The sequence below is a fragment of the Malaclemys terrapin genome, chromosome 13 (assembly GCF_027887155.1).
Source record: "Malaclemys terrapin pileata isolate rMalTer1 chromosome 13, rMalTer1.hap1, whole genome shotgun sequence".
In the NCBI taxonomy this organism is placed as follows: Eukaryota; Metazoa; Chordata; order Testudines; family Emydidae; genus Malaclemys; species Malaclemys terrapin.
This window is the reverse complement of record NC_071517.1, coordinates 14,019,744-14,037,207: the sequence shown is the minus strand read 5'-3', so window position 1 is coordinate 14,037,207 and position 17,464 is coordinate 14,019,744. Positions and strand designations below refer to the sequence as shown.

Below are 17,464 nucleotides of genomic sequence, written 5' to 3'. Positions count from 1 at the left end.
CCGTTAAAGTAGGGAGTATTAATCAATTTAAAAATACCCTTATTAGACCATTGGGATCATAAACCTTTGAAAGCCTGGACATTTGAGGGTAAGAATCCACAACCAACCTTAGCTCTCCCCAGATATCTCTGTCGTGTCTGTCCTCCACTTCTAGCTGGGTACCTGAGTCAATCACGTGTGAAGGGGAAGGATGGTTCAGTGGTTAGGGCGCTGGCCTAGGAGGTGGGAGACCCACATTCATATCACTGCTGTGCCACAGACTCCTTGTGTGCCCTGGGGCAAGTCACTTGATGTCTCTGTGCCTCAGTTCCCCATCTGTACAATGGGGATAACAGCACTGCCCTGCCTCACATGGGTGCTGAGGATAAATCCATTAAGATTGTGAAGTGTTTTGAGATGGGAAGAAAAGCACTAAATGAGACTTATTTGAATAGCTAAAATAAAAATATCAGTAATACAGGAGCGTGGGGTCAGGCAGATGGGGCTCCGCATTCATAGCGGAATGGTGGCTGCAAGCCAATTTTCTGCAATGTGTATGTGGAAGGATAGGAGACAAGCTAGAGATGTTTCTCACTCACTGTGGATGGAGGAATGAACGTACGACTCACCCACGTCCTCCCTCTGCTCGGAACAGGGTGGAGCTCTGTAGCAGAGTTCCCTTTTGTGGGTTGGTGCCGTGTGGAACTGGTTTTATTGGTTCTGGGCAGAATTAACCTTGCAGATACTTGCCGCTCCAAGTAGCAAGTGCCATGGAGGAGGCTTGAGCTACACCTCAGAGAAGGGGCTACGTGATAAAAGCTTTAGAAAACCTGTCCTATGAGGAAAAGTTGAAAATTGGCCATGTTTAGTCTTGAGAAAAGAAGACTGGGTGGGGGAGACCTGATAAGTCTTTGAATACATTAAGGGCTGTTATGAAGAGGACTGGGAACAATTGTTCTCCATGTCCACTGAGAGTAGGACAAGAAGTAATGGGTTTAATCTGCAGCAAGGGAGGGTTAAACTCTGGAATAGGCATCAAGGGAGGCTGTGGAATCCCCATCACTGGAGGTTAAGAACAGGTTGGACAAACACCTGTCAGGGATGGTCTAGGTTCACTTGGTTCTGCAGCAGCACCGGGGGCTGAATTAGATGATCTCTCCGGGTCCCTTCCAGACCTACAGTTCTGTTCTATGATTCAGATACCTCCCACCCTTGCTGCAATGCTGTTCCCAAATGTGCGTGACATGAGCAGTAAGAAATCCTGCTGCTATGTTTGAAATGTTTGCCCAGCAGGTGGCGATGGTGAACATTGCAGGAGAGTTGCCCCCTGCTTCTTCCTCTCTTGAAAGTGGCACTGAGCTAGCAAGAGAAGCTACTGATACAAAAAAAGTTAGTTTCCTTTGTCACAATTATGTGTAATGGATAAGAAGCCAGGCAATGCAAAGCTGAGCATGACGCACCTGCCTTTCCCCTCCTGCTTCTGAAGGGGGAGAGAACTGAAGAGCTTGAAGTAAAGATAGTACTGGCCTTTAAGTTAAATTTCCCTGCGTTGACAATTTGTGTCATAGCTTAGCCTCAGTGAAACAGGATAAAACAGCTGAGGCCGATAAAAGACTAGAATGTGGAGAGGAATGTCCTTTATTTTAAGAGCCCATCTAGATGACACAGCCCAGGTCCCCTCACCCAATTACACCACATCTGTTGTTATGTAGGCCAAACCATGGCCCTGCTCTGGAAACTGGCTAACTCTCTGGGCATGTCTGAGTGTTCAGTCAGATTACACGGCCCAGTTACAACAGTGAAAAGTCCCTTCCCTGCAAGATGCTGTACATTTTAAAGTTGATGCATCCCGGTCCCCTGACTCAGTTGTGTTTTGGGATGTAGACAAGATAATGCCACTTTTCTAGTAGAGGAGAAAAACAACTGGCTAGAGCAGGTTAAGATAGCTGGTTGCTATTCCTGGGTACTCCTGAGCAAGTCATATAACCTCTCCGTGCCTCAGTTTCCACATCTGTGAAATGGGGAAGTTGCTACATTTCCTCTGCCATTTGGCAGCATCTAGAAGGGGGCTGCGTTCTCGAGCTGTTCTTGCTTTCAGCCTCAGGAGGGATTTGCAGCTCTGATATCATCCCCTGGAAGACATGCTGTCACCACGCCTAGTGCCCAGGAAGTGACGCCACGTCCCATGGAGGATGGTCTTTCCTTTGTCATGGGGCTGCTTGGCAAATTGATAAAGATGCAGCATACGAAAAAATCAAGCAGGTTCCCAGAAGCTCCTGCCCCAGTTGGCCCTGGTGGCACTCCTGCCATTCCAGGGTCATGCTTTTCCAGGGTGGGGCATGGAACTGTCAGCTGGCACTTAAGTCTGTCGCTTTCTTAGCACTGTGTTTATAAACACATTTTCTTTCTCATGAGCATCAACTGGGCAGCCTCCTGCCTGCTTCACTCACACACTGTTTATTGAAATGTGTATTTAAAGTGACGAACCACCTGAGGGCAATGCTGCCTTGAAACCTGGTTATTTAATATCCATTACAGCCGAAGGGAAAGGTCCCGCATTACATTTACATTCCAGTGGGGAAGAGGAATGGCATGATTTAAGATCGAGTTAGCGAGACCGGAGAGGCATTGTTTAAAAAGCTATTTGTTTAATGAAATCATAAAAATGGATTTAGATGAATTTCCCCAATTACTCTGTCGGCCGAGGCAACGTCCCACTTTGAAAGTTCCCCCGACGTTAATGCATATGAATCACCCCGGGCAGCATCCCTTCTTCGAGGCTGCGTGACTCTCTGTCTTTTAATGGCTGTTGGTGTCATCTGTTCCCAGACCCAAAGTGTGCTGACTCCAGCAGCAAAACTTTCTGAGAACATTGGACGCAGCCACGAAACCCTACTTGTCCTTTGGGAACCTTGTGATGTTTTTCTAGCAAAAATTACTTGCTGTGCATGGACTTAAACCCACCTCTCTCAGAATGCAGGGCATGGGATGGCCTATGGCCAACATGACCGTAAAATTGGCTTCCAACCGCCCTGCCCCGAACTCTCTCAAAATGGGGCCATCTGCAGGGCTAATTAGATGCAAAATTTTGATTCAAGGGTCAAAGCCACTTTTGAGTTGGAACAGTGTGGGGGGGGGAAGATGGTGAGGCATGAGGGGAGGAAGGAAGGAAGATTCCACATTCCCTTTGCATCCTCCACGTCACCAGTTGGTCTCTCTACCAGATGCTTGCTGCTCTCCTGGGATGTAGCTAAAGTGGTCAGGGGTAGCTAACCCCAACCAAACGTCAATCTGTAAGTTAACATCTTTAGCCTCAAGTTAGCTGGTTGAGGACCACTCTAGAGGGAAGCTTAAATGCCCTGTGTGTAACACACCCGTAGCACTATCAGGTCAGGAAAAACTTCCATTAGGAAAATTTCATCCCTTTGGCTTTCAGTGGAGCTACAACTCTGAGGTGAACCCCTCTATCAGATCAATATATATTTGGTTCTAGACACCTAGTATGGCTGAATGCCTCAGCTTCTCTCTATGCCTGGCCCTGATGCCCAAAGCCCTCCATACTCTGCTCTGATAGCAGTGGAAGTGCATTGTGCACCTTATCAACTCTCATCTCTTCTTGAGAAATCCCAAATGGAAGCAGAAGGGGGCGCTATTGGCTCTCACGTGCAGGCAAGAGTGCTCCATAGCTCCAGTTTCCATCATTGGCAGTAGGTTTTTTTTCCTTCATGTGTGATAATTACTTTGGCATAACAGGGCCTCCTGAACAGGTTTCCTAAGGCTAGAAGGGGAATAGGATAGAGTGAGATGTAAACCTGCAACAGCTGCTTTGAGGAGCTATTTAGGGACGTGATGAAAAGCAACAAATAAAGTTGTCCAGGTTGGAGTAGCTTATTTTTGTTGAGTAACTCGCTATTTCTTCCCTCCGTGGGAAATTTCCCTTACTGTGATTAGAAGGTTTTTAGTTGCCTCATCCCCAGCTTACCCAGTGAATATAAATGAATGCAGGGCACTGTGTCCATGGATCAGATGGTCCCTATTCATTTCACTGGGTCGTTTCTTTTTTCAATTAATGTAACTGGACACTGCATTTCCGGCATGTGCCATAAGGTGCGTACCATTCCAGAGCTGAGAGAGAGGGAGGGGTACAGCAGCCTTGTGCTGTATGTCCAGCTCTCATGGACATGGTACTTACCCTTTCAGATCTCAGTCAGCGGCGCATTTCTTTTTGTAGTCCTCTGTTTTGCCTCAATTGTTCTCTCTCCTGGGTTTCTTGCCTACATTTCCATTACGTGCTCACCTTCCCTACTCTGCCTGTCTGCTCACCTGCTTCTGCGGCTAACGCCAGCTGGCACTCCCTCCATGCTATGTTTAGTGGAGGATTGCCGCAGCTGAGTTGTTTGCTGGGGTCATGGACAATCGACTCCATTTTGGGGCTTGCAGGAGCGATGAATGAGGGGCATTTACATAAGCATTGGCCCTTCCTTATGTGGATCATCCTCCCCCACTTAATCCCCCATGAGCAGCTTGAGCATATTTGTGTGGATTTGTTGGGAGACTAGGGTGCAATTCACACTTCCCTCTCTAGGAGCAATGACTGGATGTGTGGGGTGAAACCCTCGCCCCATTGATGTCAATGGCAAAATTTCTTCAACAGGGCCAGCATTTCACCCAGCATGCTTTGCTTGTCACTGTGCCCAGGGTTGAGGTTGGCACTGATGACTCTGAAGCATGGTCCTGACCAATGTATGTCAGGGGGACAGGATAAGGGGGGGAAATCATTGTGGCGTGTCTGCCATCCCTGCCAGAGAAGGAAGAATCAAAGGGAAAGGATTTGACAGGCTGCCCGCTACCTCCGGTAGGACTCAAGTTGGCACTTGGAGGCATTGATTAAGGATTGGCAGTGTGAGGCCATGCTGTTGAAGGCAGCAGTTCATGACCGGGAAGATGAGACTGATGGTAGTTTAAAGGGACACTGCACAGGTAAGTTAGCCCCAAGGTAGGAGGGTTCTGTCTTGCAAGTATTTTTGCCTACAAAACCTCATATTAACAAACATTTTTCATAGATTAAAACCAAACAATCAAAAGGATTTTTTTTTTAAATGAATCCTTGCAGGATTCGCAACCCAAAGGCTGGAACTGGACGCTAAATCGAAGTTGACTCTAGAGTCTAGTTTCATTGGCCATGCTGAATGAATTGTGCAAAACAACCAAACCGCATAAATGATGAAATGCTAAACTAGATGTTAAACATTTTATCCGGTTTAATTCTTGAGTATTGTTAGAAACGTGGACAAGGGAAACAGCGTTTGGTTTTAAGTAGTGGGCCAGATTCTCGACTTTGCTGGAGCTCTTCCAGCTTCACACTGATTGAAACGGAGATCAGAATCTTAGCCCCTGCTTTAGGATGTAGTCGGGTTAAAAATCATTTGCCAAGATTCCAATCTCTGTTTCCCTGGTGACAATACAGAGCAGCTATCCTAATGTCAGCCGAGTTACTTGGGATTTGCACTCCGGGCTGGAGATCCGAACCTTGGCCCGCGATTTTTAACATGACTGCTTGCTTTCTAAACAAATGAAAGCAACGTTGTATTTGAATTGCACTCTGACGCACACAGGACTCTGCGCAGGAGGCATGTCCGATCGGAGGGAATGATTACAAAAAGTGAAGGGTGCTTTTGTAACCTTTCCATTTATAGGTTCCTTGCTTCAGTTGTTTAGGGGATCTAATGTAATTGAACCTCTGGAAACTGTTCTGTTGTCTTCTAGAAGGACTTGTCTGCTGCCTGCACTTGCTTTGTGAATAACTGCAAATATAAAATATTACATTGTAAAGCCAATCACTGGTTTGATCTGTCTGATGCAGCTAAACCCTGGATGTAACCACTTCCCGAGGGAGGGATGCGGTGTGTAAATGCAGCCCTTCTGCGTTAGGTTGTGAGCTAGCAGGACTGGGACATTACTTGGCTGGCAGGCCTCTGGGAAGACCTATCAGATGATAGAAGTGGGATAGTGGCACACTACCCTGGGAGTCAGTATTGGATCACTAGCCACCATGGTGTTGGAACACTGTGCTGCTGGAGACGGTGTGTTTCTGATGTGAAACAGAAACTTGACAGCTTGCTCTTTTCCGAAAGAGTAACCGAGGTGTCCTGCCCAAGTTCTAGTGTTGGTAATTACATCCTCCCTATCTACGCCTGCCCCTGTATTTTCAGGTGAACAAAGTATCCTTATGGTCCTAAACTCTCCTGTCCTGTTCATCAGCAGCTGCTTTGCATTCCCAAAGTGACTTGCGCATCAGGGAACTCTGTTACACTTTACAAATACTGTTGGAGTCTCCTGGATGAAAGGCCCCTAGAAAGGTAATGTTAATATCAAAGCAGGAGCTGTCCTTTTGGTGGAGCCATTAGAAATATGGCTCTTTTACTGAGCAAGACGTGTGAAGAGTCCAGGCATGGGTGTTGGTATCTAGATACTATGGTAATGGATACCTTACAAGTGCCTAAGATAAACAGACAAGGTGGGTGAGGTCATATCTTTTACTGGACCAACTTCTGTTTGGTGCAAGAGACAGGCTTCTATGGGTCATGTGGGGAAGAGCTCAGTGTGGCTCGAAAGCTTGTCTCTCACCATCAGAAGTTGGTTCAATAAAAGATGTGACCTCCCCCACCTTGTGTCTCTAATATCCTGGGACTGACACAGCTACAACATAAGATAGATAAAGCGTTTGGAGGTGCTGGCTACCCACAGACTAGATTCACTCACTCCTGCAGGTGGGTACAAATTGCTGGCTTAGACTTGCTGGGGCCTGGGGCTAAAGCCAGAGCCAGAGCCCCACCGTCTGGGACTGAAGCCCAAGCCCTGGGGGCCGGGGCTCAGGTTACAGGCCCCCTGCCTGGGGCTGAAGCCTTCGGGCTTTGGGTTTGTCCCCCGCCCCAAGGGTGGTGTTGGGTTCGAGCTTTGGCTTTGCCCTTCCCCTCCCCACCCCCACCCAGGGCAACACGGTCTGGGCGGGCTCAGATTTCGGTCCATCCTGCTGGGGCCGTGTAGTTATTTTTGTTGTTAGAAGGGGGTCACAAAGCAATGAAGTTTGAGAACCCCTGATCTAGTCTGACGTCCTGTATACCACAGGCCACAGAACTCTGAAAGGGACAGATTTTGACTGAAAGCGACTTGATGTTTTTGTTTTGATTGCATTCCCAAACTGGGTGTGTTACGCTCTCATCTCTGCCATCCTCTGCCTTCCCCAGCTCACACAGAGCAGCAGTAATTTAAAATTCAAGTTCTCTGAATTCATTGGTGGAAACATCTGTATAAGGGACTCGGGCACTGTATTCACACTAACAAGGAGAAGGAACCGCCCCGAGAACATCTAGAAAGTGTCTCCATTAGACTCCCCTGCTAAAAATCAAACCTTCAAAGTGTTACTTTGGGACAACACTTTGTTGTCTTGGTAAGTGAATAATGCTGATTGGGGTCACTAGGAGTTATGCAGGCAGCAAGGAGATGGCATGAACTAGTGTATAAGGCAATGAACCAAGAGTCGGGAGACCTGCATGCTCTTCCTGACTCTGCCACGGCGTCTGTGTCTGTTTCCCAGTTGCAGTATATGGCCTGGCTTTATTTTCCTTCCACCTTTCCCCATCTGTTTCTCATGCCATGTCTACCCTATAAAATGATGTTGGCCTAACATATGTCGGCACACAGCCACTACAATTATTAAATCGCTTGTGTGTGCGCACAGTTGGCTCCTTGTGTTGGCGGCGCGGTCCTCACCAGGAGAGCTTGTATAGATCGTATGGTCAGTGCGGGATGGCTCCTGAAAGCTGGTAGCAATGCAATGTCTACACTGACACTCCATCGACCTAATAATATTGATCGTGACCCTACGCCTCTCGGCGAGGTGGTGGTGTTAAATTGGCGTAGAGAGGCACTTAGACAGACAAGAGCCAAATTTAAGTGAAGACACTTCCACAGCTAGGTCGATGCAAGGCAGCTTACGTTGACCTAACCATGCAGTGTAAACCAGACCTTAGTCTAATTTCTCCTGATCTCTCAATGTCCCTTTTCTTTCTCCACCCCTGTATCTCTTTGTTCTCTTCTCCCGCGTCTGTCCAGTCCCATTAATTCCTTCCTTCCTCGACTTCTCCATCTAATCTCTTCTCTACCTCATGGTTGGCCCTTGCTTCTTCCTTATTTTCTTCCCCACCCCTCGGTCTCTTTCAGGAATCTCCTTTCCACTCGCTCTGTCACTGCTCCCCCTAAATCCATCCGATTCCTCCCTTCTCCCCCATCTCTGGTCCCTGGCTGCTAGACACCCCCACACGTGTCCCCTCCAGTATCTGTCCCTCCCTTCCCCACCTGCTTGCTTGCTGGGTCCTGGAGGGCAATGCCCCTTTCAGCACATTGGCTGCTGGATGATAACGCTGCTTCTCTCCTTACTTCTGCACTTTGGCTGTTGGCTGCTTTTCCCACACCTTGCACTTGCTGCCTTGTATACACAGCCTGGGTGATCCTCTGTTTGTTCCCCTCAGGGAAGAGGAGCAGTACAAGGGCCCAGTGGCAGTGTTGCCAACTTTCACCATTTTATCAAAAGTCTCGGGATATTTCAGGTCCATCTTTCTTGAAGCTGCAGCTCCGGGAGTCATGTAACTACATGAACATCTCTGCTTTCCTCTGATTTTTAAAAGGAAGTTTCTAGCTCTCATGGTGGTGGAGAAAAGTTTGTAAATGTGACCCGGGTGCACCTTAAAGGCTTAGAAATCACAGGGCAAAGAAAAAAAGCCCCAAATGTATTTTTAAAACAAAGCTTCTTATTTTAAGCCATTCTCATGATTGTAGGGGGGCTGATGAATATTTGAACAGCTGCAACTGGCAAAACAGAAGTAGAGTCTGTTTTCAGCTCTGGCAAGGTCAGCAGCTGAGTGATGGTAGAGGGAACAGGCGCAGCAGCTGAGGGCCCGGGGTGCCAAACCTACAGCCCACTGACTGGATCTGACCCCCCAGCACCCTTCCCTCCGCTCTGGAGATCCCTTTGGAATGAACAGAGGGATCCAGCCTCTTGCCACACAGCCTGGAAGAGCTGAAGCTTGAGTGGGTGGAGCTGAGGAGGGAGCTGGTGCCTGATGGGCGACAGGCACCTGAGCCCCTCCCTGTCCAGGCTGCAATGCCGCAACACACAGCGTCCTGGGGACCAGAGGAGGCTCCGTCCTCTCCTGCTTCTGCCTCACTTGTTGTCCCTGTTGCTTTAACGGGCTCCTAGAAGAGGGGAGGACTTCTTTCCAGCCCCATAGTGTCAGGAAAAGGGCTGCTGCTTTCCCCTCCCAGGGATGGAAACCATCCACAGGGGAGAACCCCACAAAGGATAGAGGGGAAAACAATGTTGAGAAGCGGAAGAGGGTGCCCCAAATGGGGCAATGGTGTAGGGAAAATTCACCATAGGAAAGGAGGTGACTGGTTGTGGGGGATGCATAGAGGGGTGTGATGTGGGGGAAAGGGAGGGGTCTCAAATGCATTTATTTGGTAATGACTAGAGCTGGCCAAGAAACTGTTCTCCTGCCCTTTGAGAATTTTGAGATTTTTTTTTTTTTAAATTGTATCCTGAATCTGGAGGAAAAGTCCATCTCCTATTTTTGCCAACTGATCTGATCAGAAATTTTGGGGCAGATTTTCAATCAAAATATTTGGTGTCAATTTTTATTTTTTTAATTTTTCCCTTTTTGCTATAAATTAACTTCAGCTTAAAAATAGTCATTTTGACCTGAAAAACAGAACTCTTTTTTGTTTTGAAAATGTCAAAACATTCTATTTCGGCAATTTTGAATTTCAAAATATTTTAGAATATTTTAGAGATTTGTTGAAATGGGCCTTTTCCCATGAACGGTTTTAGTTTTGGTGCATTCACATTTTCTGATGGGAAAAAACGTTTGGCTGAAAAATTCCTAACCATCTCTAGTTACTAAGCCCTTAATTGTCTTTAACTATAGGGTTTAACTCTGGTACTCGTGGACAGGGCCGCCGAGAGCGGGTTTGGGCCCCAGTGAAAAAATTTTTTCAGGCTCTCCAGCAAGGATAGATCAGCTAAGCAGGGACGACGAAGCCAGGCCCCGGGTCCCCTTCTGGACCGCCGGGCCCTGGTAATTTGTACCGGTTTCCTTCCCCCCCCCTCGTCGGCCCTACTCACGGACACGCACTCTACAGCCAGGCAAGGCTGCACAGTGCCTCTTGTCTGTGAATTCCTTACTTCTACCCCAGGGTCCCTGACTGACACTGGTTAACTTGACCCTCATCTCAGAACTCGCTTGACATCCCTGTGTTAGGGGGGAGACTTAGCAAGAGAGATGAGGTGACAATTAGTTTTGTTGCCGCCTTGGTCTCCCTGGCTGTCTGCTAGCTGCCTCACACTATTCTGTTCTATAGAGGTTCTTCTAGTGTGATCATCAATATAGCATCTGAGTGCCTTCCAGTACTCTGTTAAGCAATGTAACATCTGTGATGTGATTTGTTCTCTCACCCTCTCCCTAGGGGGAATGGGTTGGACAGTGGGCTCGCCTCATAGAGCCAGACTTTGGGCCAAATTGTCTGCTGGTGTAAATTGGTGCCTTTCAATGCCAGTTTGCACTAGCAGAGAATTTGACCCTTTGAGATCACCTGAGCTCTTGTCCATCTTGGGTACAGAGCTGCACTGAATCTGCCCCTATAAAGTATCTGCAGTTAAACACACCAATGATATTGCATTAATAGAAAGTACTTGCATTTAATGTGAAGGTTGGGAAACCAACAAAAGACTGGGGTTTCCAAAACTGCCCCTATTAACTCTGCCATGTGGCATCACAAGCAGCATTTTCTGTACCTGTTGTCCTTTTTTTAAATGTAGACAGTATTGTATTGTGTTTGATTGTATATGCCTTGCATTCTCAACCAAGGGGTCGCAAACAGATGTCAAGGGGTCACAAGCACCCCATATTGCTAAATGTGGAGCCTGGCTTTCTGGTACAGAAACGGGGAATCTGACATGGAAAAGGTAAATATTTGGTATACACTAAGAACATACAGTTCCTAGGATATGCTATTTGGGAAGTTGAAACCCTTGGGGACTGACTCCACCATGTGACAATGTCCAGGTTGCCAACACCACGGGGGAGCGCAAATCCAACCAAGAAACAATGTTTTCATTGAAATAAAATAAATCATGAAACCATTTCATTTGTAAATTTACTTTTGCAAAGATTTTAGGCACCAATGACCCATCACTGACCCCTTTAAGCTTATTCCTTCGTACAAGTAAGAAAGTAAAGAAAGAAAATAGGATGCAGCAGCATCAGTTAATCTGGGTGTCTCATGTTAGAGGAATCCAGGCCCATGCAATAGCCAGTTGTAATATGCATAACAGGCTTCTATATTCCTTCTAACTGTTAAAATGAAAGACTTTTTACATTTGTCCTGCTCTATAAGTAGGGCTCCTGGGTAGTATGATAACACAAACCATCACTTTGACTTTAATGGGATCAAGCCCAGTTAGCCCGAGTGTCAAAGGTATTTAGGCACTCAAAGATGTCTAGTGAGATGTTTTACAACAATACCTAGTCCACCGCTGTGAATTAAGGATGGAGTGAATGCTATTTCTCTCAGTGTTGATGGGTTTAGCTCAGAGCTTTTAATGCCTCAGTAACTGTTTTTAACTTGAGTTGACTGGTGTAAAGTCCTGAAACCATTCAAAGGTTACTGTGGCTAGTCACAGTTCCTCCAGGTGTTACAAGCAGTTTTGTAACAGCAACAATTCCCCAGGAATGGGTCGTTTCCCATTAGAGTGTCAGAGTATAGTTTAGACAGCGAATAGTTAACTAACAAAGTCAGGGTCATTACATAAGCTGCTGTCTCTTGAAATGCCAGGTGTCACTTTCAGAACCCAATGATGTTCTCAATAGTCTTCTCTGTGTGTTTTCCTTATCGGTTTTAACCAGAATAGAATCTCATTTTTATGAACTGGTGTGTGACTGAGAAATGTAAGTGAAGCTTGGTTTGTGCACAATACCAGCTGAGATTATGAACCTGATCATATTACATTGTATTTGTACATTTTTATTGTCACAGACTTCACATATATAAGAGTTGGGTGGGTGGATTTTAAAAAACTGAAATAAAGTATATTGGAAATCTTTGTACATCTTTTGAGATATTAAAATGTTGTTTCATTGCTTCAAGGCTTTAACCTTTTGTTTTTAAGCTTTCTCTCTTAGAAAGGCATGAGGGCATTATTGGTAACACCCTCAGGTGAGAATGAGTCCCTATTGTGCTAGGTGCTGTACAAATATATAGTAAGATGTAGTCCCTGCTTTCAATAACTTACAAATCTAAATAGATGAAACAGAGCCAGGATCAGAGAAGGAAGTATTAGCCTAATTTTACAGATGGGGAACTGGGGCCCAGAGAGAGATTAAAGATGACATTTTCAAAAGGGCTCTGCACCTACAAGTGGGGCCAGATTTTCAAAAGAGCTCAGCTCCTACTTAGGCACCAAACTCAATGGCCAGATTTTCAGAAGAGCTCAGCAGGTGTGGTGCATGGTGCATGCTGAGCTCTTTGGAAAAGGTGGCCGTGCCTGGTTTGCCCACACGGCCACACAGCAAGCCTCTGGCAGAACCAGCACATGACCCCAGAACTCGTTAGTTCCAGGCCAATACCTCAAGTGAAAAGCTATGATTCCTTTGTAGGCTGAACCCTGGGTGCTCCTAAATTCTATACCCTACTGGGCCAGGGATTCACTGCAATCTGATCCTGAGAGGAGGGGCCCACCCTCTGTTCCTGTTGGCATCAGCTCCACTCACAGTCAGACTCAGGCCTTCTGGAAATTGGCCACCTAGGGCCAGCGCTGTGAGGTGATGCCACCAACAGGGGTGGCAGGTACTCGCTACCTCTAGCCCACAGCTCTAGTGTGGGGAATAACACTGGGGAGAGGGGCGATGTGAAGGTTGGCAAAGCCCCCTCCCCTTCCTAAAACTGCCCCTTCCCCTCTCTCACACAGAGGAGCAGGGTTTATTTTAGAGCCTAGTAAAGCTTTTTTAAACCAGAAAGTTGGGGTGATGCAAACCCTGAACACCAGCGAAGGGATCCCTTAACCTCCCACCCCAGTGGGGTTTTTCCTTCCTTTGCAGGATTTCCCCCCGTGGTTTTTATTATTTATTTATTGGTAAATATTCTCTAAGTTAAGCACTGACCATTAATACTGGGCCCAGGCCACAGCTGGAGGCTGCGGGCTGCCAGAGCTTCACTGCCTGTTACCCCTTCCCAAGCTGCCCCAAGCCCCGCCCACTAGTGCCACCCCCCACCCCGGCCGGGGAATGGGGCTCCCTTAAAGGGCCAGGCTCTTGCCCTGTCGGACTCCACTGAGTTGCTGGCATGGAGTTTGGGCCAAAGGGGGGGGGGGGACTGGGAGCAGAGGGAGTAGGGGCCAGTAGGTGTAGGTAGAGAGGGTGGGGAGTGGGGCAAGAGGATGGGTGCAGGGACCATGAAAAGAGGGGGGCAGAACTGGGAGAACTGGAGCGTGGGAAGGGAGGCAGGAGCGCCCCGAGGGGGGGACCACCCCTCACAGCCCCCCCCCCGACTGGGATGCTCCAAGCCCCCCTGACGGCGCCTGCTCCTCCTGCCCCCGATCTCGTGGCTCGCCAGGACGCGTGGGGCGGGGGCTGTCCGGTCACGCGGGGAGTGGGTCCCGCGCGGGCTGGGGCGGGCAGAGTCGCGCGGCTTAGGGCTGGAGGCAGGACATCTGCTCCGTCCACCCCCCCCCGGGTGGGGCGGGGACACCTGCTACAAGCCGGGGCTCGCCGCCACCCCCGTCCCCGCCGCTCTGCTCCCGTAACGCGGCCGGAGCCGTGGGGCTCTCCCCCCACCTCCGCCATGAGGAGTCCTCCGGCCCCCCCGAAGGCTGCGCCTGCTGCTCCGCCGGGGGGAGCCGGCAGCCCCAGCGAGCCCTCGCCACCAGCCCTCTCTGCCTGAGCCCTCTCTGCCTGAGCCCCTGCTGGGGAGGAGGGACGGCGAGCCCGGCACTTGCTCCCAGCCCAGGAGGAGACGAGCCACGGGGACAGAGCCCGGGACCCTGGAGCGCCCAGACCTGCCTTGACGAGCCGGGGCTGCCGCCTGCCCGCAGTTCCCCTCTAGTAAGTAGCCGCGATGCCTTTACACGGGCCCCCGCTGACCCGTTTCTCTTGCCTCGACTCAGGTCGGCAAGCGGGGCTGTAGCTGGGCGAGCGATCCCTCGTCTCGTCGCAGGCAGGGAGGGCTCCAGCCCCGCGAAGGGGACTGACACCTGAGGACGCAACTTTTGTCGGTGGAACTTAGCCTGCAGGGCTGGTGGTCCGTCTCCAGTGATCTCCCTTAACCTTTTCCCTCCAGCCGCCCCCACCCCGGCACTCTTGCTCAGATCCCCTCTGCCTGGCGCTCCAGAGCACGGGGCTAGCTTCCTTCCTCGGCTGAATCCCTAGCACCATGTTGAATGCGTTGACAAGAAGCGATTAAGTGGACGAAAATGAGGTTTTAATGTGTCCTTTAAAAATGACTCCCGCTGTCGATATTTACATCCCCATCTAGCACCTTGCGTAACATAGCATGAGGCAGGACACTTTGCATTTATTTTTGGTTAATCCATATTTGACCTTTTTAAGCTGCATATTTCTGTGTGTGTCTGAGCCCGAGCCTGGCAAAGGAGGCGCCAAGCCTCGGGGAGAAATATGTCCATGTTGCCTCTGCACTCCTGGCATTTGCCTGGCAATGATTATTGCTCTGTCTTCTAATTGTTATCGAGAGGCTCCCCGTCTCCAACTGTTGCTGCAGGAGGAGCTAGGCAAGAAAGGGAAAAAATGTATGTCGGATCAAGGTTGAAAGGAGACATAGCTTGACTGAGAGGAGTCTATGAATTGCAACTCATTTTCCATCTGGAGTCCCAAGAGAGGGGGGAAAGGAGTGGGGGGACTGGAAGAAAATGGCAAAGAAAGTAAGGGGGGGCAGGAGGGAAGTTGGAATATCTTCCTTTTGGGAAAACTTACAATCCATTGCAGCTTTTTCCTCTTTTTGTCTCAGTCTAGACTCCCATCATTTGCTCTGCTTGATAGATCCCTCTCACTCATCCATGCAATGACAAACATATAGTAATAGTCTTCCCTTCCTTCTGGCTTTCCCCTTCTCCTCTTCCTCCCCCAGTCATGCTTCTGTTCAGTATTTCTCACCTGAGGGTTGCATTGATTTCATTACTTTAAATATATCAACAACTCTCTATGTTCCCTCTCTCCCCCCAACACTGCACATTTTTCACTTGCATTCTCAGGTTTGGAGGTTTCTCTAATTAAGATTTTTTTTAAGTAGCAGGACCCTTTTTTATTTAATCCCTCAAGTCAAAATGTCTGCAAGAGCTTTTCTCCATGTCAGACTCCAACATTCAGCATTTGGGGGGGAACAACAGGGAGGCTTAAAAAACAAGTAATGTTCACCCATCGCATCAATTAAAATAAACAAACAAACCTGTATGACTTTAGGATGTGGAAGTATAAGAAAAACTCAATAGATTGTTGCTTTTAAAATGACATTTTGCAGGCACTTGGTCTATAACTTGCAATGAAGGCATTTTTTTGTTTTGTTTTCTGTTAGTTTAAAAGCAAACACCAAAGCATTAAAATGTTTTGTTTGCTACCCTTCCTCCATTCATCTATTTCCATATATGATGATGTCAACCACACTATGTTCTGACAGTATGGTAAATACAAGTTTTCATGGCAGACCCTAAGGAAATAACCATTGCGGACTTTAAGCTCAATAATGTGATCATAAAACAACTGTTTGCAAGAGTGGGTTGGAAAAATGTTTGGAGCCATATTGTTTCTTAAGGCAGAGCTGACAAGAGAGAGAATGCGACACTGTTTATTGGATCAACAGATAATGCAGAATACACTGAACAAGCTTTCGGGTCTCCGAAGGCACCATCAGTACCTTAAGCAGGACCCAGAGCTTGCGTGTTCATGATACTTGGTATTTATATAGTGGTCTTCATCTTCATAGAATCATAGAGTATCAGAGTTGGAAGAGACTTCAGGAGGTCATCTAGTCCAATCCCCTGCTGAAAGCTCAAATCTTCAAAGTGCATTAAGCTCAGGCTTTCTCCCATTGCAATCTGTGGCAAACCTCTTGTTGGCTTCCATGGAAATGGACTCAGGCCTATTCATTCTCTTTCCCCCCGCCCCTTCCCCGGTAGGAGGTAGGCGTTACTACCCAAGTTTTACAGATGTGGACACTTATTCTGTGGTCCCCCAGTCTCTCCTTGTCCACAAATGGGCCACATGCTTTGACCTGCCACCCATCACACAGCAGCAGCCAGCCTCCCTCAGGCTGCTAATCTGCCTTTTAAATAATTTTCCTAAATAAGTACTTATGTGATGCTTATTTAGAGGCTTTTTAAAATGTGGATTAGAGGGACTACGGGGTGTGTTTGTGTGTGTGTGTGGGGGGGGGGGGGTAGTACTAACAGAAAATCCACAGCTTGCACCAAACCAAAAACTAGCCAACTGAGCAAAGATGACCCTTTTCTTTCAAAGATGACCCTCCTCCCAGTGTAAATAACCATAAGGATGAGGCACAAACTGACCCAAGATGGGAAACTATCCTTGTATTCACCACTCTGTGCCTGGGGATGCAATCAGATCTATCTGGGATGTAAACACCCGAGCACAGGGTCTTGCCAATGCCAAAGAGCGGAGCCTGAACATTAGCTTTTAATTTCCTGGGCTTTTCTTAGCTTTGCTGCAGCCCTAGATGTTGCTTTGATGCAGTTTTTTCATAGTTCAGTTTTGTTTTGCCTGATTTCCCCCCCCCCCCAACCTTTCTACCATCAGTCTTTTTAGTGTGTGCCATTCCTGATATCTTTTATTAATTCATTCTCTCCTTCCAACAATGTTTCCCCCCCACCACATCCTCTCATGCTGGGGTACATACTACTAAAACTAAACCAAATGAGATGGGTCTGACTCCTTTCCTGTTTAAAATAAACATAATTAGCATTTATTTCACTCCTTATATGGAGAATCTCAGAGCACTTTACGATCAGGAAGTCTTGCAATATCCCTGTAAAATAGGTAGGTACAAGCTGGTATTGATGGGATAAAGAGATCTAGCTCTTCAGAACAGGGACTGTCACATATGTGGTGTGTGGATAGTGCCTTGCACCAAGTAGCCCTAATTCCTGATAGGGGACTCTAGATAATAGTGAATAATAATAGATCAAAGTATTCCTATATACATTTTACAGATCAGGAAACTGAGACAGAGGCCAAGATCACATAGCGAGTCAGTGACGGAACCAGGCATAGAGTTTGAGTCCTGATTCCTTCCCTTCATGCCCACCGAGATCATCCAGCGATTTCAGTGATTGATCTAATTTACTCCTTTTGCTTAAAAAGCGTATTTCCTGGGATACAGTGATGGCATCTGCTAAGTTTACACAAAG

General features: G+C 47.7%; 1 protein-coding gene across 1 annotated transcript in view; it reads left to right on the top strand.

The window, feature by feature from the left end:
- Positions 1 to 13,991: 13,991 nt before the first annotated feature.
- The window catches only part of GRIN2C (glutamate ionotropic receptor NMDA type subunit 2C), a 46,753-nt gene continuing 43,280 nt past the window's right edge, over positions 13,992 to 17,464 (top strand). The window contains exon 1 of the mRNA XM_054047492.1: positions 13,992 to 14,132. The gene's annotated coding sequence lies outside the window, so the exon portion shown is untranslated. The remainder of the gene's footprint in view (positions 14,133 to 17,464) is intronic.